The 27,425-nt window shown below is 37.1% G+C and overlaps 1 pseudogene; it reads right to left on the minus strand.

The window, feature by feature from the left end:
• Nucleotides 1-27,425, minus strand: part of LOC107009755 — a 74,451-nt pseudogene that overhangs the window by 12,190 nt on the left and 34,836 nt on the right.

A 27,425-nucleotide genomic window follows, 5' to 3' on the forward strand; every position in this document is an offset into this window, starting at 1 on the left:
GGAATACTTCTATTGGGGACAGGATGATAATAATAAAGCGGTATTGGATACTATAGCGGGTGGTTCCTACGGGGAGTGTACTTATGGTGAGATTGCCGAAATGTTAGAGAAAATCTCCCAGAATAATAAAGCTTGGAGTATTAGGAAGTCAGATACACGGAGAAATCCTTCGCAGTGCAATCCACTCACAACCCAGCCACAGATGAGATTCGTGAAGAGATGGCTTAGATGAGAACTGATCTTGGGTTGGTATTAAAACATGTCACCGGGGTGCAGAAAAGATAAATACAATTAACTACTTATCTAAACCACCACCACCAAATGATGAATGTTATTATGAGTAAGATTCCTATGCGGTAAATGAGTAGACGGGGGGTTTCCGACCGAGTTCCCAAGGCTCAAATCAGGAGAATTGGCGCCAAGGTCAAGGAAAACAAGGTCGGATCTATGGTAACTATAACCGTGAGGGTCATTATGTCCGAGATGAAAATTACAACCGAGACAACAACTTCAACACGGGTAACTATGGTAACAGAAATGATAAGAATGGGCCCTATGTTCATCCTCAAAATTGTGAACTTACTCCTAGGGTGGTAGAGGTAGTATAGCGCGAGTTGAGGATATGTTGCACAAATTGATGAGGAGGTTCGATGCTAGATATAAGCACACTAAAGAGTTAAGGAGTTATTTAGCGGGTATTGGGCAGAAAGTCGATACACATGCAATATTGATTAAGCAGCTTGAATTGCAATGATTTAATTATCTGCGACTGTGAACACACGGCAACCGAGCACTCTTCCTAACAACACTGTCCAAAATCAAAAAAATAATGGACAGTGTATGGCAATCACTATTCGCGGTGGTAAGCAAACCATTGGCCCACTGATGCCGTCCAATGAGGAAAAGGTGACAAAAGATAATGATTAAGTGGTAGAGGTTAGTGGTGAAGTAGAAGATAACACTGGAAAAGATGCTAAAGTTCCTAAAAAGGTAACTCCCATGCCTAGACCACCACCCCTATTTCCTCAAAGATTAGTGAAAAGACCGAGGATGGTAAATATCCGGGTTTAATAACAATGTTGAAGCAACTTTCTATCAATGTCCCTTTGGTAGAAGCTTTAGAACAAATGCCCGGTTATGCCAAGTTTATTAAAGATCTGGTTACAAAGAAAAGATCGGTCACTTTTCAGGATGATGATAGAATGCAACATCGTAGTGCTATTGCTACAAGATCTCTGGTACAAAAGAAAGAAGGTCCGGATGCATTCACTATTCCTTGTACAATTGGGTTATTACATTTTGCGAAAGCATAATGTGATCTGGGGGCAAGCATAAATCTCATGCCCCTCTCGATTTACATGAAGTTGGGTTTGGTTGATCCAAAGCCCTCTGCGATGCGGCTACTGATAAACGATCAAACAGTAAAAAGGCCTATAGGGATACTCCACGATGTGCTAGTAAAAGTGGAGTCGTTCATATTTCCGGCAGATTTTGTTATTCTTGATTGTGAAGTCTATTTTGAAGTGCCTATTATTCTTGGGAGGCCATTCCTTGCTACGGGTAAAGCCTTAGTTGATATGGAAAAGGGGCAGAAGAAATTTCGGTTGAACAATGAAGAAGTGACCTTCAACATTTGTAAGTCCATGAGGCAGAGTGGTGAGCTTCAATCGGTATCTGCTATATCCTACAAAATTGGTGAGTCATCTGAGACATAAATAGAAGAATGTCTAGGAGTAGAAGCATTAGAGCCAGTGATAATGAATTTTTGTAACGATTGCATTGAAGAGTATGATTCATTAGTCGCGAATCTTGATCGAGGTGATGTTCAGTTTAAACCGAAGAAATATGAGTTACACATGAAGAATCGCGAGTCTCCACCCGCAAAACCATCTATTGAGGAGGCTCCAATGTTAAAACTACAAGATCTCCCACCTCATCTTAGGTATGAATTCTTAGGAAATGGTGACACTTTGCTGGTAATCATTGCATAAAATCTAAATGAACTACAACTTGAGAGTTTGGTGAAAGTGCTAAAAAGGTTCAAAAGAGCTATTGGGTGGACTATTGCGGATATTATTGGGATCTCTCCTGGTATTTGTTCTCATAAAATCGGACTCCTGTCCGATGATAATCCAAGTATTGAGCACCAAATACACTGAAATCCACCTATGCAAGAGGTCGTGAAGAAGGAAATCATTAAATGGTTGGATGCCAGAGTAATCTATCCGATCTCCGATAGTAGTTAGGTATGCCCTGTTAAGTGTGTACCTAAGAAAGGGGGAATGACTGTGGTCCCCAATGTGAAAAATGAGCTTGTTCCAGTGAGACCGGTTACTGGATGGAGGGTGTATGGATTACCGTAAATTAATTGCATGGACCGAGAATAGACGTTTTTACTATGCCCTTCATAGATCATATGTTGGATAGACTTGCCGGAAAAGGGTCGTACTTTTTTCGTGATGGATATTCGGGGTATAATAAGATTTTTATTGCACCAGAAGATACTATTGAAGTTTTTATGGATGATTTTGCTGTGGCTAGTAAATCATTTGAGCGGTGTTTGAACCATATATCTGAGGTCCTTAAGAGATGTGAAGACTGCAATTTACTACTAAATTGGGAAAAATGCCACTTCATAATGAATGAAGGTATTGTTTTGGGTCATCGCATTTCAGAAAAGGGCATAGAGGTTGATCGAGCTTAAGTCGAGGTAATAGAGAGACTTCCCCCACCTTTCTCTGTAAAAGGTGTGAGAAGCTTTCTTGGGCATGCAGGTTTTTACCGTAGATTCATCAACGATTTTTCAAAAATTGCACATCCGTTGTGCAATCTGCTAGAGAAAGATTGTAAATTTTATTTTGATGAATCCGGTCTTAAAGCATTCAGCGAGCTAAAAGAAAAATTTGTGTCGGCACCTATCATTATTTCTCCGGATTGGAACATTCCATTGAATGTGTGATGCTAGTGGGGTTGCTCTTGGTGTAGTATTGGGACAAAGAAGAAACAAAATCCTTCACCCCATTTACTATGCTAGTAAAGCCCTAAATGAAGCCCAGAAGAACTGCACAGTGACTGAGCAAGAACTCCTTGCAGTAGTCTTTGCTTTTGAAAAATTACGCTCCTATTTAGTAGGTACTAGATTTATAGTGTGCATACTGACCATTCAGCATTGAGATATTTGATGGCAAAGAAGGATGCGAAACCGAGGTTGATTCGTTGGGTATTACTGCTACAAGAATTGGACTTTGAAGTGAGGGATAGAAAAGGGACAAAAAATCAAGTTGACGATCACTTGTCCCCTCTAGAAGATAAAGCTATGAGAGACATAGGGTATAAGACTGATATTGATGATACTTTCCCCGATAAGCATGTATTGGTTGCCTCACAAGACTTGATTCCATGGTTCGCAAATTTCGTGAACTATCTGACTAGTGATATTTTTGAATCGGACTTGTCCTTTCATCAAAGAAAAAAATTTATGTACGATGAGAAGAAGTTCTTTTAGGATGAACCATACTTATATAGGAGTTGTGCCTACGCTCAAACTTACTTCTCAAATAAGAAGTAATGAGGTCGTATCAAGTAAAGAACCCAACTAATGAGGTTGGGATCATCCCCACGAAGAAAATAGTTCAAACTTAACTTTAATGTATTATTACTATTGTTTAGTCAATTATTTCCTTAGAAAACAAAAGACAATAAAATGGGGGTTTTTATTTCTAAATTAATGAAAATAACTACCTAAATTAAAGTAAACAACTAACAGATTGCAATCTTGAAGTTTAATCATTTAATAAAAGTAACTAGGATTTAAGTGTTCCCCATAGGTTCCTAACTTGATAATTCTAACTATAACAATTCTTTCCTAATATCTTGCATGCAACGTGATAATTTATTTATTTGTAAATCCTTTGTCCAGCATCTAGAAAATTTCACTCCGCACCTTGGTCCGGCTACGTGTGTTGCTATACTAACCCTTACCTTTACCTCATATTAAGCATTGTATTCGATATTTGACTAAGTTATTACCTCGTACCAATCAATACTATCCTATTAGATAGTATACACTAAATTTAAGTTGATAATTCTTTTCCTATTATCTACCTCCTTGGTCGGCAAGTAGCATTATGGCGAGTTCTAATGTTGGCCATCCGTTAAAAGACTTCTAAGCGGAAGAATTTTCAATACATGCAAGACACTTCTAGAATTGTTATTTTAGTTAGATTTTACCTCATTATTCACCCATGGTTCCCACAACCCTAGTTATGGAGTTTAGTTATCCATAGTAATAATCACAATATTCATATATGTAATATAAGAATTCATGCACCTTCAATGAGAAAGAATAAAATCCAGAATTTCACTTGATTAATCAACAAAAGCACCAACAATCGATTCAAAAAAAAGTGTCTCAATTACTGAAATTAATCAAGGACTAAAGATTCTCCAAAAGACTAACAATCAAAAAGTCTAATAACAAAGAGTCTACTAACAAAGAGTCTCAGAACCAAAAATCTAATCCCTAAAATGAGGTTTTTGAACTATTTCTAAAAAACAAAAAACTAATAAAAGGAGGACTCTAATTGCTGAAAATCTGTCAAAACGCGTCCAAGTCGACGGACCTCGTGACGGACTATCGTGGTCACGACGGGCCATCAGGGCCTCCGTCATCCTATACTTCACAAATTCTTCTGCTTCTTTCTTCATTACCCTAGACGAACAGGTATGACGGACCATTCCAAGAACGACGGTCAGTCGAGGCTCTCCGTTCCATATCACTTGAACTTCTTGGAAATTGGGTACTAAGACTACTCTCTGACATTATGACGGACCAGCAGGACGGACCGTTGTGTCTATGACGGTCTGTCATGCACTTTCGTAATCCAAGACTTTGTCAGACTTCCCCATCTTCCTTCAGCACCTTCACTATGTTTCTACGTATGGACCGTTGCAAGCTCGACGGATCGTCACAAGCCCCGTAGGTGGTAACTTTACTGCATTTCTTGCTCAAAAACTTTCGCGTTCATCTTTGGACAGATTTCCTGCAAATATAGAGAAACTTACATAAAAATAAATGCAAAAAGGCTTTTGGACACACACTAAACTTAAGGAAAAAACATTAAAAATACCGCGAAACCACGGTATATCAATACCCTCAACTTAAATTCGTTGTTTGTCCTCAAGCGACGCACTATGACTCGCTACAAAATCTTTTACAATACTATCCATATTTTACCTTTCGCAATCATTTGGCTATCAATCCCAATCAGCCTCATCATGTTTATGCATGTTATAACTGTTAGGCTTCAATTATGTGGGATAAGACCATGACACAGACTCATCATGCACTGACACCTATCCTCTTCAATTTCTCACCGAGGTGCTAATATTTTTGGTATTGCAACTAATGTCCTCACTTCAAAACAACATCCTAATTTTTTCACACAATGATTTCAGTTTGAGTATAAGGATTACATTTCAACACTCACTCTCAGAACAAATTCACAACTCATTCATACAGATTACCATAAGCATGGCTTTATTTTCATTACTTTATGTTCGCCATACAACTCTTAGGATCACGATAGGACTTTCTTAGCTTGTAACATAGGCTCATTGTCAGGTAGGGTATATTTAGGTATACTTTAGTGACTTTTTGCCCTCCTTGACATATCGGCTAAACATACCACTTTTTATCATTTTATTTCGCCCAATTTCTCATATGCTTTCACCTTGGTATTTTACCTTCTTTCTTCATTTGTGTAAGTGACTCTATTCTTTTCTTGCTTGTATTTATTGTATTTTTTTATTTTTTTATTTTTTATTTCACTTTTCTTTCAATTGGTTGTTTAGTCACTTTACTTTTGTTCTTTCTCTTTCTTTGTTCTTTTAATCCCACTTTCCAGATCATTCATAATAAGATCCACCCTCAACTCATGGCTTTGCCATGAGTCAAAGTGCACAATACCCAAAGTTGGGTCAGGGCCACGAAAAGGTTGTTTACTGCATTAGCCACCCTCACCTTATGCTTTTGGCATAAGTTGAGGTGCACATGTCCAAGGAGGGACTAGGGCCAACACATTATTCGCAGAAAAAATCAGTTGGGGTGCAAAAGAAAGGTCTATTTTAAGCTCAAATCATTTGGATCAAAGAGGGATTAATTTCATTCGGGTTTTTTATATTGATTTATTTAGGCTTAAAATTGGCTGTATTGAACAAGGGCCTATGATCCTTTCCTAATTGTTTATTACACCTTACTTTTAACAGGACTAACCCGGCAAGTTCTTTCTTAGTACAAATAGTGGACTATTCAAATCTTCCTCACACTAACTTGACATCTCATTACATTACCAGATTATCAGACACCTAGTTTGAATTTTAGACTTAGGGTCATGCAGTGGTGTATCTCTATGTCATGCTTAGAGCTACACATTTATCAATTACTATGCCTAGTCATGCATCATTTTCATTACATAAGGATATCATATTACCCATCATGCTTCAGAGTTAAACTATGTACACAAGATATAGACATGCCGGTTCAACAATAAAAATAATCAGTCTCTTGGGGAAAAAGACACAGGCAAGAAAACCCCAAAAGAGGATCGTGAATTGGGCTACTCAGACTTCACCCTAGCACTCACTTTCAATTTACCCCACCCTCAACAAAAATATATGCAACTGTCCCCAATGCATAAAAAAAATTGACATCCAAGAGTGATAGGTGAAGCAAACCTGGTGCGCAAAGCGCCGACGATCAGCAAGCTGGTGGGTCCGGTTCCCCGGAACACACTACCTCTGTAGTCTGGACACCCTCAGTAGTGTCCTCATTAGCAACAACACTATCAGCAGTGTCCCCCGCTATATTCACATCTCTGGAGCTAGATGCCCCATCAACTGACTCTACAGCCCTGATCCGACGCGCCTACTCATCAGCAAGCGAGGCTCTCCTCGTTGCCTCCATCTTACGGCCCTCCTTCTTCTGTGCTCTAGCTTCATCCTCCTCTCGAACCTTGCGCCTCTTGGCATGATCTCGAGGGAGAAGTGGTGGAATCTCAGAAGTGGCGAATAAGGCCGCCATTTTTGTGTCCTCAGCAGGCTCTGCAGAAGAGGCCTCAGACTCAGGCACCCTAGCCTCTAGAATCATATCAATGTCTGCTCGCAAACTCTCGATCGCAGCTTGATGGGTCGACACGTCTACCTGAGGGGCTAGCCGGGCTAGCACCCGCAACTCAAAAGCGTCCAAGCGCTGATGAACCTTAGCGATCTTCCGCTCTGTGTGCTGGACCATTTTACGCTCCAAGCTCTCCTCTGCCTCAGCAATAGACCTCTGCATCCAAGGCTGGATGTGATGCAGAAGTGTAGCCATATGTGCCTCTAGTTTCTCGACCCTAGCAAGCGGGAACAGACCGGGGAAAGGGGCTGAGCGAGAGAAGCTAGGGGCAGTGCTACTACCGGGAATAGACTCGACCGGGGTAGTGTCAGTGGTTTCGGAAGCAGCCTGCGTAGCCTTCTGAGCATGTGCTACTGTATCAGCTAGATTTTCACCAAGTGGAGGCAACTCTGGACGGGGCCCTTTGCGTGGAGCCAACTCATTGGCCTCATCCCTAATGAGGCCGATATCAATATTGCCCAGCAGAGTCTTTAGCTGATCAATGTGCAAGATGGGCACACCTATGGACCTGCATAAGGAAAATATCATGCACGGAAATAAGTAAGTAGGTATGGACTTGAAAGCCCTCTCATGCATGATCGCCTGTAGAAGCCAAGCGAAGTCCACCTCAAACCTGGCTATCATCGCCGCCAACAGAAGTACGCGATCCCATGTGACTATATTATCAACAGCCGTGGGGAAAGGCAGTGGCGGACAATCAACGATTAGAACTTAGCCGTGAAGATCAAGTTAGCCTTCTTGATGGCTCCCTTCGCATGTATCCGTTTGTTGACACATTGAGAAAACAAAAAATTGGGTGTTGGAACAGAACCTATGACGGTCCGTCGTGGGTACGACGGTCCATCATCGGGGTCTCGTTCTATCATTTAATGACAGAACTGGGGATGCCACAATCATCCCCTATGACTCAAATGGAATTGTTAGTGCTAACCTACATGTTTCGAACCCAAATACCTAGCAAACTAGCAATGCTAAAGCACATACTTCTAGATTTTTAGCAATGCAATTTGAGGATTCTCAACCTAGGTCAGATAAAATTGGATCAAAGAATGAAGACCCACCAAAAAGAAATAGGCTAATATGAATAAAAAAAAGCAATGTAAATGGTTGAAGATCAGAGACACACACCTGAGAAGAGGAGAAAAACAAGCAAGGGAGGTACTTGGTGATCAAGAACGGAACCACAACAATTGACTCCGACCAGTAGAAAGGAGATAACCGGAATTGGGAAATTTGGGGAAGCGATCAGTTGATAGAGAAGAGAGGTATGAAGTTGGAAGTTTGAAAGGGAGGGAAATGGGAGAAAGAGGGAAGGAAATGAGTGAAATGAAAGGGTTGGGGTTCTAAATGTTAACAATTTTTAAAATACCCCAAACTGGGCCGGCTCAGGTACTCTCAATAATGACGCACCAAGTCCCCGATGACAGTCCGTCGCAGATGCGGCGTTCCGTCGTTGGTTCCGTCGCGTGTGCCCTAGTTTTGAAAATAAATGAAAAACGTCCCTGGCACGACGGATTCATGCTACAGTCCGTTGCATTCGTGACGGTCCGTCGATGTATCCGTCTGTGACTGTTGCAAAGTGATTTTCTGCAGAATTTCCTGGTGATGTGCTACCTGCAAATTTAAATCCCATTAGTTGAAATTGCTACCATTACTAGAAAGAAAACTATAGGTATTGGGTTGCCTCCCAACCAGCGCCTGATTTAACGTCGCGGCACGACTGAAGACAATTGATTACTCATACTTCATCAATGGTATGCCTCGATCACTTCATTCGCCGATTCAGCATGCCCGAAATAGATTTTTATGCATTGTCAATTCACCTTGAACCGCACACCCTCCTTGGTTTCCAACTCAACTTCTCCATGAGGGAATAGTGGGGTAACCAACTAAAGGCCAGTCCATTTGGACTTGAGCTTGCTCGGAAAAAAGCGCAACCTAGAGTTGAATAAAAGCACCAAATCCTGAACCATAAACTCTCGTTTTTCAATTTTTAGGTCATGGTACTTCTTCATCTTTTCTTAGTGGAGGGCTGAGCTTTCATAAGCATTCAAGCGAAATTCATCGAGTTCATTCAACCCAGTTAATTGTTGTTATGCAGCTTCGTTCCAATCCATTTTCAACTACTTCATAGCCCACGTGGCTTTATGCTCTAATTCAACCGGAAGATGACAAGCTTTCCCAAATACAAGCTGGTATGGGGACATACCTATGGGAGTCTTATACGCTGCTTGGTAGGCCCAAAGAGCATCATCAAGCCTCCTTGACCAATCCGTTCTACTAGCGTTCACTATTTTTTACAATATTTGTTTGATCTCCCTATTTGACACTTCAACTTGCCCACTAGTTTGATGATGGTAAGGAGAGGCCACAATATGGAGAACCCCATATTTCTCCAATAATCCCTTGAACAATCTGTTGCAAAAGTGGGAGCCCCCATCACTAATAATTGCCCTTGGGGTGCCAAAACGAGAGAATATATTCTGTTTTAAGAACGCACTGACACTCTTACCTTCATTGTGTGCGAGGGCGATAGCTTCCACCCATTTACATACATAATCAACCGCTACTAAAATATACTCCATTCCATGAGAACTCACAAAAAATCCCATAATGTCAATACCCCAAACATCAAATAACTCAATCACAAGAATGGGGTTTAGAGGGAGCTCTTGCTTTATTGAAATGCCGCCATCTCTTTCGCATCTATCACATGCTTTAGCAAACTCATGAGAATCTTGATGAAGGGTTGGCCAATCGTAACCACATTGTAATATCTTATGAGCGGTTCGGATACCACTATGATGTCCACCAATGGGTGAGGATTGGCATGCCTCTAAAACACTCAACATCTCACATTCTGGCACACAACGCCTAATAAGCCACGGTACATCAACGGGCTTTTGGACACACACTAAACTTAAGGAAATATCATTAAAGATACCATGAAACCACGGTACATCAACGGGCTTATTCGGTGTAGTGTGCCGGAATGTGAGATGTTGAGTGTTTCAGAGACATGACATTCCTCACCCGTTAGTGGACATCATAGTGGTATCCGAAACGCTCATAACATATTACAATGTGGTTACTATTGGCCAACTCTTCATAAAGATGCTCATGAGTTTGCTAAAGCATTTAATAGATTCCAAAGAGATGGCGACATTTCGAGAAAGCAAGAGTTCCCTCTAAACCCCATTCTTGTGATTGAGTTATTTAATGTTTGGGGCATTGACATTATGGGTCCTTTGGTGAGTTCTCATGGAATGAAGTATATCTTGGTAGCAGTTGATTATGTATCTAAATGGGTGGAAGTTATCGCCCTTGCAAACAATGAAGGGGAGAGTGTCAATGCTTTCTTGAAAAAGAATATATTCTCTCGATTTGGCACCCCAAGCGAAATTATTAGTAATGGGGGATATCACTTTTTCAACAAATTGTTCAGTGGATTATTGGAGAAATATGGTGTTCGCCATAATGTGTCCACTCCTTACCATCCTCAAACTAGTGTGCAAGTTGAAGTGTCAAATAGGGAGATCAAAGAGATATTGTCAAAAACAGTAAACGCTAGTAGAACAGATTGGTCAAGGAGGCTTGATGATGCTCTTTGGGCGTACCGGACAGCGTATAAGACTCCCATATGTATGTCCCCATACCAACTTGTATATGGGAAAGCTTGTCATCTTCCGGTTGAATTAGAGCACAAATCCATGTGGGCTATGAAAAAGTTCAAAATGGATTGGAACGAAGAGGAAGAACAATGGTTAACTAGGTTGAATGAACTCGATGAATTTTGCCTGAAAGCTTATGAAAGCTCAACTCTCTACAAAGAAAATATGAAGAAGTACCATGACCTAAAAATTGAAAAACTAGAGTTTATGGTTGGGGATTTGGTGCTTCTATTCAATTCTAGGTCGCGCTTGTTTCCGGGCACGCTTAAGTCCAAATGGACTAGCCCTTACTTGGTTACCCAACTATTCCCTCATGGAGCAGTTGAGTTGGAAACCAAGGAGGGTGTGCGGTTTAAGGTGAATGTACAACGAATAAAAATATATTTCGAGCATGCTGTATTGGCGAATGAAGTGATCGAGGCATACCAGCTTTATGAAGTCTGAGTAATCAAGTGTCTTCAGTCGTGCCGCGACGTTAAATCAGGAGCTTGTTGGGAGGCAACCCAATACGTTTAGTTGTATTTCTAGTAATGGTAGCATTTTCTACTAATGGGTTTTAAATTTGCAGGCACATCACCATGAAATTCTGCAGAAAATCACTTCGCAACATTCATTTACAGATACATCGACGGATCGTCATGCATGCGACGGACTATCGCATGAATTCGTCGTAACAGGTAAGTCTTTCATTTATTTTCAAAATTAGGGCACACGCGACGGAACCCACGACGGACCGTCGCATCTGTGTTGGACCGTCGTCGGGGACTAGTTGCATCATTAACCCGCAACCTGACCCGACTCGGCTGGTGAATTTTAAAATTTGTCAACATTTAAAAAAACCCACCCCTTCATTTCACCCATTTCCTTCCCTATTTCTTTAATTTCCCTCCCTTTCAAACTTCCAACTTCCTACCTCTCTTCTCTATCAACTGATCACTTCCCCAAATCCCTAATTCCAGAAATCTCCTTTGTACTGGTCGGAGTCTGCTGCTGTGGTTCTGCTCTTGATAACCAAGTGCCTCATTTGCTTGTTTTTCTCCTCTTCTCAGGTATGTGTCTCTGATCTCTACCCATTTACATTGCATTTTTGTTTTTAAATTAGTATTATCCTTTTTCTTTTTGATGGGTCTTAATTCTTTGATCCAATTTTGTTTGACCTAGGTTGAGAATCCTCGAATTGCCTCGTTAAAACTCGAGAAATAGGTGCTTTAGCATTACTAGTTTACTAGGTATTTGGGTTAGAAACATGTAGGTTAACACTAAGTATTCCATTTGAGTCACAGGGGATGATTTTGGCATCCTCAGTTGTGTCACTGAATGACAGAATAAGACCCCGATGACGGACCGTCGTAACCACGATGGACCGGCTTACCCACGACGGACCGTCATAGGGTCTATTCCAACACCCCACTATTTGTTTTCTTTTAAGTGTCAACCAACAGACACATGCGATGGACCGTCGTTCCCACGATGGTCCGTCCTGCACAACCGTTTTTGTTTTTAGAGACCCTATTCCTAAGGGTCTCCAACTTTTTCTAAGTTTCCTCTGGCGGACATTATCCAAAGTCACTGAATGGGTAAGTCGCCAATCCCTGGACTATGTAATGTACTTTATATGCTGGGTTACGGGCGGACGATTTTAATGAGGACTACCCATTCATTAGATAGAGAAGATCACCAGGATTTTGCGATTCGCTGCCGAATTTCTTCCAATTCCAGGAGAATGTTCATTCAATGAGCATTCTCAATATTATGCCTTGAAGAGGACTCGAACCTCCACCCTCATTAGCATGAGATTTTGAGTCTCGCGTGTCTACCATTTCACCGCCAAGATATCTTGAAAGTGAATCGTATTCCATGAATATGATATCTATCTAGTGTGATGCATGGAATATATGACAAAGGTGGATCTATTGATCGCTCATGTCATATAGGCCCGAGTTGGACATCCAATTGCGTCGATTTGAATTATCCGGAGAATGCAATGCCTGATATATATCAAAAAGATGGACAATCGAACCTATTTCTTGATTCACTCAAGGAGGTGAATAGGGTCCCAATAGAGATATGTAAAAATCAGGTCCGATTACACGTATTCCTAATCCTAAATGGAATGTAACGGTGTAGGGATCCATATGTAAACATAGTATCTATTTAGATAGGCCCGAATGGCCCCTTCTCATTATGAGAATGTATATCCTATTCCGGCCTGGTCCGGTATGGAATGAACTTATAATCATGGAATCTACTCGATCATCATATTATAAATTCATAACCCTAGTCCATTCCCATTTTGGGTAGAACAGATCTACTAATTCTTTGATTTCAGTTTGTAAGAGGGATCTTGAATTAAGAAATAGACCCTAGAAGCTAAAAAAGGCTATCCTGAGCAATTGCAATAATCAGGTTCATTTATATTCCTGGTATAGTAGATGTTATCACAATACCGATCTCATCAAGAAGAAAACCTTTAGACTTGTTATCCAGGAACTTGTTCAGAAATACCATAATGAAAGGAACATAGGACTTTGTCGCTAGGTATTTGACCAAATAGGATCGTCCAGTTCCTATAGAACCTATCACTAATATACCCCTAGAGGGGGATAAGGCTAAGCGGAGTGAAAAGGGTTTTTCATGAGATGGGAAATGAAAACTGTTTTCCCCACACAAAGTTTGTGAATAAGTGATTGTCTGATAATGATCAAGGAATATCCGTCTTTCTGCTAAACAGGATGGATTGAACTCATAATTCATTAGATGCTTTTTATGAATGTCAACTAAGTATTGTAAGTAAATTGCTCTCATTTGTTCAATCATTTGATAACCAGAGTCATTCTTTGATAAATGATCACTATGAGTCAGACTCAGTAGAATTTTATCAATCCTATTTTCTATCGTTAAGGTGGAGAACTGAACCAAGAATTCTCTTTCTTCATCATCAATCGAATCACTGTTCGCGACCCAGGATTCTATTTTCTCATCAATCCAATCCCCGTTCACGTTTTTTATTTTTCTTATCAATGAATAGATCTCTTTACTTGTATGAGTTAGATGTCTCGTATTACTTGAAAAAGTGATTTGATTGATGGGATTTGGTATGAGATCGATGATTTCGATGAGATTGATATTCCAATCTTTCTTCTTAGAACGTATTGATTTGACCCCATAAGCGGGACCAAGCATGTTGCCGCCAGAAGCAGTACCCTGTATTTCTTCTAGAGAATCTCCTAATTGTTCCAGAGCAACTAGAAAGATATTCTTTAACCAGAAAGAATTCGTTTCAGATGTAGGATACCTATCCAGAAGTTTTCGCTACTCAATCATAGATGATGGAGTCATCAAAGATTTTACCCTTTCGAACTCTGTCTGTAACTCACTGGAGGCCCGGGAAACAAAGAGAAGATGTGTACGAACGAGATATCCAGCAACAAGAAGAAGGAAAAGGATTGAATGGAGGAACTCCCAAGCATTTGGCGATTTCAGATGTGACGATATCAATGGTGACTCATTATTTCGATGAATCATTATTTCGGACAGAAAAAGATTAAGTAAACACTTACTCGAGATCTCACTTATCAGATTCCATTGTGGAAGACACAATTTTTTCTGAAGAATTCGCCATGATATACCTGATCCATGCATAATATAAGGAAAAATGGATACAAATTTTTGACTGGTACTAAGTATTGGCAATAGGTCTGAAAAAGTATCTAAAAATATCAAATTTAGATATTTGTACCCTGTCGAAGTAAGGAACCATGGCATATATGTTTGGAATAAATTCCATTTTGAGAGAGTTGAAAAAACACTATCTCGTTGAAAGGTTCTATACGTCTGCCCTTTCTCAAAACATTTCTCTAGACAAAGACTCCATTTTTTCCTCTCTTCGGATGATAAATCTTTCTCAGAACATGGAGTGTGAATCAAACCCATGTTTGAATTGAAATTAAGATACTGATGCAAGTTCTTCCCTTCTAAATCAGATAGAGTCATATCTGAAAGAGGTTGACGGTAAATTCTTTCAAAATTGACTATTTACCCCTCTGTTACAGGTGTTCAAGAAATGTCCGCGATCTAGTAAATAGCTCTACGAAAGAATGGATCAGATCGACTTGGAAAATGGAAAGATTTGTACATGTTATACGTTTCGTCACCACTTTGTGGAAAATCGTCAGGTATGAATATGTTAGATACCTGTGACTCGATTGGTGAAATAGTATCTCTCCCCCAAAAAGCATGTTTTTTACTGACGCACAAAGAAAATATTTTGTTGTGAATGAACAAGACATTGAGAAATTGTCCATACGTAAAATCTGAATTATTGATACAGGCTTTTTCCACAGAAAAGGGGAATCTTGTGTTCCAATAGAAGCAAAAGTGATGTGGATTATTCAAGAATCGAAGTTGATTTGCTTTTTAAAAAGAAGATATCAATGAACTTCTATGAAATGGTTTCACGGGATTTAGCCAATTGTCTTGATCGTGGATTATCATTGAGAAATAGGAATCCGGGTTATCAAAGGATTTCTTGCGATTATTTCTAGTATGGAACGAGTCAATCATCCACTTTGGTATCTTATTGAACAAAAATGGTGATATTGTTCCTCCATTGATCAAGAATTTTGATTTTTGGGAAGTATCATGATCGTCCAATAAGAAGGGTTTCAATTTTTTCAAATGAAAAATTTGAAGACCTATTGATTCTAACAACTAATTATAGAGTTGATCATTCGGACCTTTCAATTCTTCATAGATATAGATCTCGGACCTATGAATGGGGATATTTCCGAAACTCACACAGAAAAAAGGAAGTGAGTTAGACAAAAATGAAAGCAACTTGGACAAAAAAAGAAGTGACTTGGACAAAAAGAAATGATGTGACTTAGACAAATCTGTTTTGTCAATAACCTCAGACCAATCAATAGAATATTGATTAATACATAATCCATCGAACACTACTTGAAAACGGCTCTTCCACTTCGAAACGGACTGTTCCAAATGTTCCTGGAAAATCTTGCTCCCATTGGACCATTTGTTTCTATATGCATCAAGATCCGGATTCATCGATCTCTCGGTTTGAGAAATCAAAATAAGAGGCTCGAACCATTTCTTCTGACTCTTGTTCAAATTCGATAAATATTGGTTGATCGTATATTTCACTATAGTTCTATGATTCAGAGTATCCTTTCCTATTTCATCCCTTTGAATTCCAAATTCGAAGTTGCGATCGGATCTATTCATTAAAAAGAATCGATTCAATACATTTCTTATGTACCCATAGGTACTATATTGGATTTGAATCAGATTTCTGATCAATCTATATTGAGTGACTGCCTCCATTATGTTGTTGCTAGCAAATACCACAATTTTTGGTTTTGGATCTTCCAATTCATTCCCGCAGGAGATCCTGACCCATATTTTTCTGATCCTTTGAGAAAAAGATTCATTCTCTTCATAAAAAATAGGAGGTAGAACCAATAAAGATTTCTTTTTCGATTCATCCCTGGCCTCATTCAAGAATTGTTTTTGATCCAATCCGCAGGAACCAATAGAAAAGGCGAATCCCTTATGATACACCAGATCCGGCTCGGTTATTGATAGAGTGAATAGATCTTCCATTTCTTGAAATCTCTCTTCTGATGCAAAATCATAGTGTAATGTGTATTCTCCCCCTATTCCGGTCATGGAATTGATGAAATAAATCAAAAATGGATTTTTGTTCAAGAATGAAATCTTATTGGAACTGTCCATATCTGGTTTATCCTTCGGAACCATATCACATCTCGGATCTGCTAAAATAGGATGAATTGAGACGGTATTTTGTAAATACGTAATTATCTTGAATATATTAACCATTTCTTTCTTTTCCGATTGCCTGGAAGGGACAAAAGAAAGATCTTGTTGTTTCTTCAACAATTTCTTATCTCTAGTGGACCTCTCAGCAGGATTCGAACCCTGATGAAGTTGGGACCATCTATCAGAGAAAAAAGAACGAACGGATCTTGTAGGATTCCCAAGAAATTCTTTGATTTCTTCCGAAAACAGATGATTAATCATATGCTTCTCACGTTCCGTGAATAGCCGGGACATTGAGGAATATCCAGAAAGGCATTTCGGGAATCGACCTGATTTATCTCTTTTTTTCTGTTTGAAGAAAGGAAGGATCCCAAAGAATCGATCTTTCTTTTCGTTGTTGAATCTCTCTTTGATTAATCAATGTGTGATATTCCGATTCCTCATTACTAATTGAATCCAAATAATCTCTGGATTGATCAGAAGATCCTTTCAGTTGGCTAGAATCCGTTACTTGGACGAAACTAGATCTTGTGGAATCATATTGAATATTTGACGATACATTCTGTACCTTGCTAAAAAACCGATCCTTGTTTACCAACCACACATTGTCTAACCAAATCCAATTCTCTCTCGATACGTTCATCAAAAAATCTGATTCGGGCGAATTCTTCCCCCAACTAACGAAGAGATCTTGGCGGAATTGCCACGTATGAAATTGAGCACAATTTTACAATGAAATAGCCCACTTGTTTCTCGAGAAGAGATGGGAAACATGCTCAATATCATTTGATTGAATAGTTGACTCAGTCCCTTTTTGTTTGAATAAACCCTCCACTTCAATTGGTATTTTTTCACGAAAAGCAGACATGAGATAAGAAATCCAGTGTTTCACCAAGATTTCGAATAGCGGTCCCGAATTCAAGTTGATTCTATTTCGACTCTTCCTCAGAGAAAGACGATCAAACAATTCCCAATCATGGTACACTTAGCTGATATGTCAAGGAGGGCAAAAAGTCACTAAAGTATACCTAAATATACCCTACCTGTCCCTGAGCCTATGTTACAAGCTAAGAAAGTCCTATCGTGATCCTAAGAGTTGTATGGCGAACTTAAAGCAGTGAAAATAAGGGCAAGCTTATGGCAATATGCATGAATGAGTTGTGAATTTGTTCTGAGATTGAGTGTTGACAAGTAATCCTTATACTCAAACTGAAATCATTGTGTGAAAACTGAGGATGTTGATTTGAAGTGAGGAAACTAGTTGCAATACCAAAAATATTAGCACCTCGGTGAGAAATTGAAGAGGATAGGTGTTAGTGCGTGGTGAGTCTGTATCATTGTCTGGTTCCACATAATTCAAGCCTAATAGTGATAATATGCATAAACATGATGAGACTGATCGGGATTGATATCCAAATGATTGCAAAAGCTAAAATATGGATACTATTGTACAAAGATTTTGTAGTGAGTCATAGTGCGTCGCTTTAGGACAAACAACGAATTTAAGTTGAGGGTGTTGATATACCGTGGTTTCACGGTATTTTTAATGGTTTTTCCTTAAGTTTAGTGAGTGTCCAAAAGCCTTTTTGTATTGATTTTTATGTAAGTTTTTCTTTATTTCCAGGAAATCTGTCCAAAGATGAACGCGGAAGTTTTTGAGCAAGAAATGGAGAAGAGACCACCTACGGAGCTTGTGACGGTCCGTCGAGCTTGTGACGGTCCGTAGGTGGCATCGTAGATAAGCTGGTGAAGGAAGATGGGGAAGTCTGACTCAGTGTGGGATTACAAAAGTTTATGACGGACCGTCATAGCCACGATGGTCCGTCCTGCTGATTCGTTGCAATGATCAGAGAGTAGTCCCAGTACCCAATTTCCAAGAAGTTTAACTATTATGGAACGGAGACCCTAGATGGACCGTCATGCTTGAAACGGTCCGTCATACCTACCATTGAGGGTAATGAAGAAAGCAGTAGAAGAATTTGTGAAGTATAGGACGACGAAGGCCATTTCGGCCCGTCGTGACCATGACGGCCTGTCGTGACCACGATGGTCCATCAAGAGGTCCGTCGACTCGGACGCGTTTTCACAGATTTTCAGTAATTAGAGTCCTTTTATTAGGTTTTTGTTTTTTTTATAAATAGTTTGAAAAATCTCGTTTTTGGGGTAAGACTCTTTGATAGTAGACTCTTTGATCTTAGACTTTTTGATCGTTAGACTTTTGGATAATCTTTAGTTCTCTTGTTCAAGTATTGAAGGATTAATTTCAACAATTGTTACACTTTTTTCTGGAATTGATTGTTGGTAATTTTGTTGATTAATGAAGTAAATTTATGGATTTTATTCTTTCTCATCAAAGTAACTGCATGAATTCTTATATTAAATATATGAATATTGTGATTATGATTATGGGTAACTAAACTCCATACTAGGGTTGTGGGAACCATTGGTGAATAATGAGGTAAAACCTAACTAAAATTGCAATTCTAGAATAGTGTCTTGCATGTATTGATAATTCTTTCATTTAGAAGTCTTTTTAACGGATGTCCAACGTTTTTCGCCTTAATGCTACTTGCCGAACCAAGGAGGTAGATAATAGGAAAAGAATTATCGACGTAGATTTAGTGTATACTATCTAATAGGTTAGTGTCGATTGGTACGAGGTAATAACTTAGTCAAATATCGAATACAATGCTAAATATGAGGTAAAGATAAAGGTTAGTATAGAAACACACGTAGACAGACCAAGGTGCGAAGTGAAATTTTCTAGATGCTGCACCAAGGATTTAGAAATACATAACTTATTACTTTGCATGCAAGATATTAGGAAAAAATTGTTATAGTTAGAATTATCAAGTTAGGAGCCTGTGGGGAACACTTAAACCCTAGTTACTTTTATTAATTGACTTAACTCCAAGATTTGAATATACTAGTTGTTTACTTTAATTTAGTTAGTTATTTTCATTAATTTAGAGATAAAAAAAACCCTTTTATTGTCTTTTGTTTTCTAAGGAAATAATTGACTAAATAATTGTAATAATAGATTAAAGTTAAGTGTTAACTATTTTCATCGTGGGAATGATCCCAACCTCATTATTGGGTTCTTTACTTGATACGACCGCTTTACTTCTTATTGGAGAAGTAAGTATGAGCGTATAAATCACTCATGGTTCCCACAACCCTAGTTGTGGATTTAGTTATCCATGCTGAGAAAAACACAAGTCATATTTGTTGAATAATACATCATGAACTTACTTTAACAAGATTGAAGAAAATCTAGAAATTATACTTGAAATAAGAAAATTCACTTGAGAATCGATTCCAGAAATTTAAATTAATTCCCAAATTTCCAAAGTCAAGTCTCCAATAACAAAAGTATGAAAAATAGTAAAAAGTCTAACCCCAAAAACGAGGTATTTTACCCTATTTATAATAACAAAGTTCTAAATTAAAAGGAGTTCAAAACAAGGAATGTTTTTCCCAAAATGCGTGTTCAATCGACGACTCCACAGATCGTCCGTCGATGGAACGACGAACCGTCGACTGCCTCCATCGGTCCATACTTAGCATCTTCTTCAAGTCTCCAAATCGCACCTTCTTTGATCCAATCGACAACCAACAGCACGGTCCGTCAATGCACTTACGGTCCGTCGATGCATATCGTCGTTCCATACTTAGCTTTTCTCCAACACCGAGTTCTAGGGCAGTCTCTGATCACATTGACGACTTGCCAACACGGTCCGTCGATCTGTCGATGGACCGTTGATCCTTCCGTAGCCACAAACTTGGTCAAAATTCCCCGAGTTGCTTCCAGATGCTCGAACCTTCAGTCGATGGTCACCGCCTACGGTCCGTCAAGGAGATAACGGGCTCTCGATGGCTTCGTGGGTCATTTCTGCAAAGTTTTCTGCATTTCCATTTTGGACAACTTTCCTGCAAAAGACAGATAAAAACACATTAAAATTACTACAAAAAGGCGCTAGACATAGAGTAAACTTAAGGAAAAAGCATTGAATGTACCGTGAAACCATGGTACATCAAAATGCAATTACACCTTCGTGTTTTTGGCTTTCTCGAGAGAGGTTTGAATACCAACATTTACTGATTGATGGTCTGTGGGTATTGGGTTGTCATGTGTTCAGCTCGAGAGAGTGAATCCTAAATCCTTCTCCACATATTCAGCTTTAGAGAGTGAATGGACTAAAGTGAGGGTTGTTCTTAATTACGGCTTACTGGTGTCTAAGAGAAACCAATTTGATTCAGGGGTAAATTGTTTGAGCGAAAGTTTATCCCCACTAAAATCTAGCTTAATCATTGATTTACAACAAATTTACTATCAATTTAAATTACCAAGTTATCTACCTTAGCTCATAATCATATCACATCCCAAGAATCTCGTCTCTATACTTGTGTAATCGTTTTGTTTTCTGTTGTAAGTCTTAATTACAACCAAAAACCCTGTTATTTTACACTTGTGATATCCCAAACTTGACCTATGATATTATTCATAAATATTCTTATTAGGATTGGCTTGAACATATTCACACTTGGCTATTGATTCTTAAAACTACTCCTTGTGGGAACGATCCCAACCCTTGGTTGTCTTATATTACTACACATGATTGTTGACATTTGAACCAGAAGTACGGACCTGATATGTGAAATAACAAGGCGAGTTCTAACGCGTGCATTCATTTAAAAGACTTCTAAATGAAAGAATTACCAATACATGCATCAAGACTAGTCAAGAATTACTTAGTTATTATTCATACTTTGTTAATTGCTCATGGTTTCCATAACCCTAGTTGTGGATTTAATTACTCATACTTGGAAGAACACAATTCATATTTTTACAAGAAGAATCAATGAACTTACATAATGAGTAGAAGAAACCAGTAATCACCAATTGAAATTCAAAGCCACAATCTCATAAACCAAAATCCATAAATTAAATTGCTAAATTTTGCAAGTTAATTCTTAACAAAATACTAAGAACTAAAATAAAAGGTCTAACCATCGGTGACTCCCTAAACTTGGCAAAAATTTTCACTTAGACACTTTCACTAGGCTTTGTTCAATTTAATCACCTCATGTCACGTTGCATCATTTTGACATTTTCAGCGACATGGCAAAATGAGTGTTATACACTCGCTGTTGACGCGTGAGGTACTTATTTAGTCTATTATATTTTTTCTCTTCTTCTTTCTCATTTTATAGACACTATATCTTCTATCATTTCTCAAAGCTTAAAGTACTTCAATAGAGGTTAAATCTTAAACCTTTTGTTATAATAATTTCAATTTCAATTTCGCACTACACACGCATATAGACTCAAAGAGAAAAAATAAATTGAACTCATATCAACAACATCCAAATCATATAAAGTTCACCCACAATAGTCCTAAAATAGGAGGAAAAAATTACTTTTATTATGTAAATGTTAATCTCACTAATCTTGAGCCGTAATTAAACTACATATATCACAAAATTAAAGAAAAAAGACCGCAATATTAAGAATATGAAACATTATTGTAATTGATTTTTATTTTTTAGCCCTAAATCAAATGAAGAAATGGAATGGAGGGTGCAATGAATGTGGATTAGGGCAGAAAAAAATCATAAAAACAAGAATAATATGGTGGAGTTTGTGGTGTGATTGTGGGTGTGATAGAAAAGATAATGAAAATGAAGGAATATGATAGAGTAGATTGTGTGGCTGTAGATTATGACAAAAAAATAAAGCTAAAAAATAATAAAAATGGAGCAATACAATGGGGAAGATGAATGAGGAAGATGACTGGGGAAGTTGTGGGGCTTTGCATTTTTCTTTAAATTTGGTAAGTATTTTATTTAATCTTTAGAGATAAAAAGACCACATGTCATTTATTCATTGGCTACTTTGTCATTTATTTTAATTCATATTTTTCTCTTTACTATAATAAACATTTAATGAGTTGGCATGATATAATTGGGCATCCAATCCACGTGGACACGCTTGGTTAAAACGTACTTAAAGTCAACATGTGCTATTGAAAAAAGTGTCAAAATGACACAATGTAATCTAGCATCTGGTTTCTAAAATGAACAAAGTCTACTTAAAGTGTCTATGTGAAAATTTCTGCCAAGTTTAGGGGGCCACCGATGGATTAGGCCAAAGTTAAACAATAGTGGCTAACCTCAAAAAACAATATTTACATACCCTATATATAGAAAAACTTTTCATAAACAAAAAGGAAAGAAATAAGAAAATAAACTTTTTTGTATGCAGCTTCAATTGAGGATACTAACCTACGGACAATGGACTGACTTTCGGTCCATAGGTCCCTTTCGTGGCTCAATACTTAGAAAATTCTCAGAAGTTGGAACCTTCAATCTTGTAGATAGAAACGACACACATGTAGCATGGACTGTGGGTCGATCCACGCCACGTGGATCCTCCTGTGTGGCTACACACTTGGACTCTTCAATGAGGTACTAGAGCTTCTACTTTCTTAATCATCGATAGACTTGCAGGACGGCTAATGGGTCAACCTATGGTCCATCACTCTTCTTAGTAGCTGCAGCCTTGTCAGATTTCTTTGAAGACAAGTCCACACTTACCCACTGATGTACCATGACTGCACATACGGCATGTGGGTCACTTTCGTGGGAGGCCACTTCTGTAGAATTTTAGTTGTATCTCTCTCGACCTCGTCCAAGCCTATTTTATGCAAATATGACCTAATAAACATTAATTCCAATACAAAATGGCCTTAGACACACACAACTCTTAGGTAAAATGTATTTAAAATACCGTAAACCCACGGTATATCAGTAATTTAATCATAATCTACCTAAGAGATTCATTCACAAAAATTTAGAAAAATCATAGCAAAATAGGAGAAAGAGTCGACCAAACCCCTCTCCAAGAACGCAGCAAGCTTCAGTTTTAACCCAGAAATAGAAATTTTCTCCATGAAATTTTTTACCGGGTATGTGGTATTTGACAAGTGATTCCTTTCACCCATTAGGTCCCTAGAATTCAGTTAGATTCTTGATTCCCTGTATATCATGTTTAGATCTAGGGTTTCTAGAATTTCATATTATTGTTTGATTTAGTTCTTGGATAAATCCTAATCAGAATATTACATTTTGGTAGCTATATTGCTTAATTCTTGCATGAAACTCATAACCCTAGTTGTGTAGATTCATTTAGTTCAAGAATTTCACTTTCTAGGAAGTCTATACAAATGTACGAGCTCCAATTAAGAATGTATCATTATCAGTACAATAATGATGCATTTTAAGTTTGCATGTAAGAATATGGAGCTACCCTGTTTTTTTAAGCTATGTTATATTGTATACATAATAGTTGGGAGTGGACTTAATATCGAATTGGACAAGGGTCAGTCACCCTCATAGTCTCAGAACTACGTACCCCCATAGGATTGTAAATCCCCTCTACGAGAATTATATTTAGTGATCATGCCAGTCATGTCTTTGTATCCTTGGCGAGGTATATTAGATTTTGTCGTTAGGGCATATACATAGGACTCCATGTTTAGGTCATGTAGTTTTATATCGGTTATTAGCAACTCCCATAGTCAGATTTTAGTGCATGAATAAGGTTTCCAGATATATTTTAGTTTCAGCATTTCACGTACTTGGTCATTGCATTTAGTTTAGTATATTTTAGTATATTCATCATGTTCATATTATATCATTGTTCAATATGCTTTATTCTGTTATATGTTTGTTCAGCTTTATCCTATACCGCATGTTCTCATGATGTAGGTCCAGATACTTAGCATCCAGATCATGCATAGATCGACTCCCATCACACCTCTTTTTGCACGATAAAAGGGTCTTTCTAATTTAGGTGACAATATTGATTAGAAATTATTTTATTTATTCAGACTCTCCACTTGGAATCTAGTTATGGTATTCCAAGTTACCTTTTCTTTTTTTAATCTCTAACAAAAAGGAAATGACTCTTTAATATGGTCTCCAAACTAGAAATTCATGTAAGGAATTCTATTGACCAAGGGGAAGGTATTAGGCATCCCTCGAGTCCCGCGATTCTAGCACGGACGCTTTTATTGAGTTATACTTATACTAATATATTTCTTGGACATATTATTTTAGGTCATGTCTTGTTCGCATTTTTATTGATGAAATTTTATTTGGTCTCATCCTAGATGTGTAACCACAATCTTGATCTTGACGTTTAGATACATAATTGTCTTCTTTGCATCGCACCTAATAATTATCTTTAATTCTTACTTCAAATTGATAAAAGTTATTATATTTTTAATAACTTACGTCATTGCATACTTGAGTATATTTTATAATATGTCAAAAAAGATGTGTACCCACATTCTTTATTGAAACAAATATTTTTAATACACTTAACTGTTCATCTAACATTAAAAGAAAACATTTATTCCAAATAAAATAAATAAAAGGGTCAAATATACCCCTAAACTATTCGAAAAGGTCTTGATATACCCTCTGTCTAATGTTTGGTTAACTCATGCCCTCGCCGTCCAACTTTTGGTCCAAATATGCCCTTATGGGCGTTAGTTGTCATGTTGGACATATCCAACTCATTTTTTAATTTCTTTAAATGACACATGGAATTGTCATGTCATTTTGACCTTACCACATGGAATTTATATGAAAATAGAAAGATATTCTGACTCATAAACACCTAATCAGACCCATAAATCCACTCCTTTTAAATTCACTATCCGACCCATTTTTATCAATTTTGTTTAATTTTTATATTTTTGGTAAATCCCGAAAATGAGTAATTGATTAATAAAAAAATATGAAAAAATCTAAAATTAATGCCAAAAATTAACAATAAATATAGTAACCTTAAATCTCACATTTCAATATTTTTTACAAAATTATTATTATTTCGGTAAATCTCAAAAATGAGTAATTGATTTAATAAAAAATATGAAAAACATGAAAAAAAAATCCATACTAACGCCAAAAAATCACAAATAATATAGTAACATTTCATTCTACAATTTTTTAAAAATTTATATTTTTTTCGACAATTCCGAAAAATGAGTAATTTATTAATAAAAAAGGAAATAATATGAAAACAAAATAAAAAATTTACGTCAAAATTCAAAAATAAATACAGTAACCGTAAATTCAATAATTTAAATTTTTTTTTGTACTTTTATCATATTTTCCTATTTTTTTATTTGTGATTTTTTTTGCGTAATTTTTATATTTTTTCATATTTTTTGTTGAGAAACTCGTTTTGAGATTTGCCGAAAAATTAAAAAAATGTTGAAATTGTTGATTAAGATTACTGTATTTATTTTTTATTTTTTGGCGTTAATTTATATTTTTTCATATTTTTATTAATCAAATTACTCATTTTCGGGATTTATCACAAAAATAATTTTTTTAAAATAAAAAATTGTTTGAATTGAATTTAAGGTTACTATAATTATTTGTGAATTTTTGGCGTCAATTTTATATTTTTTTCATATTCTTTCTATTTTTTTTATTAATTAATTAACCATTTTTGGATTTTTTCAAAAAAAAACAAAATTGTTGAAAATCTATAGGGCAATTTATTTAAAAGGGGGTTGATTTATGGGTCGGATTAGGTGTTTATGAGTCCGAATATCTTTCCATTTTCATATAAATATCATGTGGTAAGGTCAAAATGACATGGCAATTCCATGTGGCATTTAAAGAAATGAAAAATGAGTAGGATATGTCCAACATGGAAACTAACGCTCATAAGGATATATTTGGACCAAAAGTTGGATGGAGAGGGCATGAGTGAACCAAACTTTAAACTGAGGGTATATCTAGACCTTTTCGAATAGTTTAGGTTCGAATAGTTTAGGGGCATATTTGACCCTTTTCGCAATAAAATATTAACATTCTAGAATAAAATTTTGGATCATTTTCATATGTTTTTATTTTGTACAATTCTTAAAATTGACGTTAGTGTAGACTTTCTAATCAAACAAAACAACACCAAATTTTTAAAAATAAATCTCATTTTTTATTTGATAAAATAAGACAACAATAATTTATTTACTTACTTTAGTCTAACAATCCCTACTTTATCATTAATGACATCTAAATCAAGACGAGAACAATGGCATTACTCATACATTTTTGAAAGATAAAAAATAATGAATAAAAATAAATAAACCAAAAAAATCATCAATTAAGGCTATCTTCATTGATTTAACAAAGATATAACAACCGAATAAAAGAAAATATAACAGAATTTATCATAAAATTGCGTCACATTCCATAAATAAATTAAAGAGATAAGGAAAAGTTTAATACCGCAAAATCTTGACCGAACCTCGATTAGAACACCCACAAGTTTTTGTAGGTTTTTTTGTGATGGTATATGTGTCGTGTTTAAATAAAATAATAATGAAAAAGGAAACAATACGAATGTGTTGATGAATTTTTTAAAGAAAAGTGAAATAAAATGGATTCCTTTTTTTTGTGTGTGTGAATGTTTAAAATGTTTTCTTGGAAAACAAGTGGATTTTAAACTTATTTTCTAATGTTTTATTGGTGAGTAGGAACTACTTTTTACTGTTTGGCTGGTGAATGAAAAGCATTTTCTAGAAAATATCTTTTATTTTTTGTTTGATACTAGAAATTACTCTCTAGAAAAACAAGTTCTGACCTGAAAATTGATCCTGATAATCAACTTAGGACTTGATCCTGACACCCGAATTGACACATGACCGCGACATCATTCAAAAATGAGACTGTGAGATCTTTAAAAAAATATTAACGGGGAG

This window comes from Solanum pennellii, chromosome 2, assembly GCF_001406875.1.
Source record: "Solanum pennellii chromosome 2, SPENNV200".
Classification (NCBI taxonomy): Eukaryota; Viridiplantae; Streptophyta; class Magnoliopsida; order Solanales; family Solanaceae; genus Solanum; species Solanum pennellii.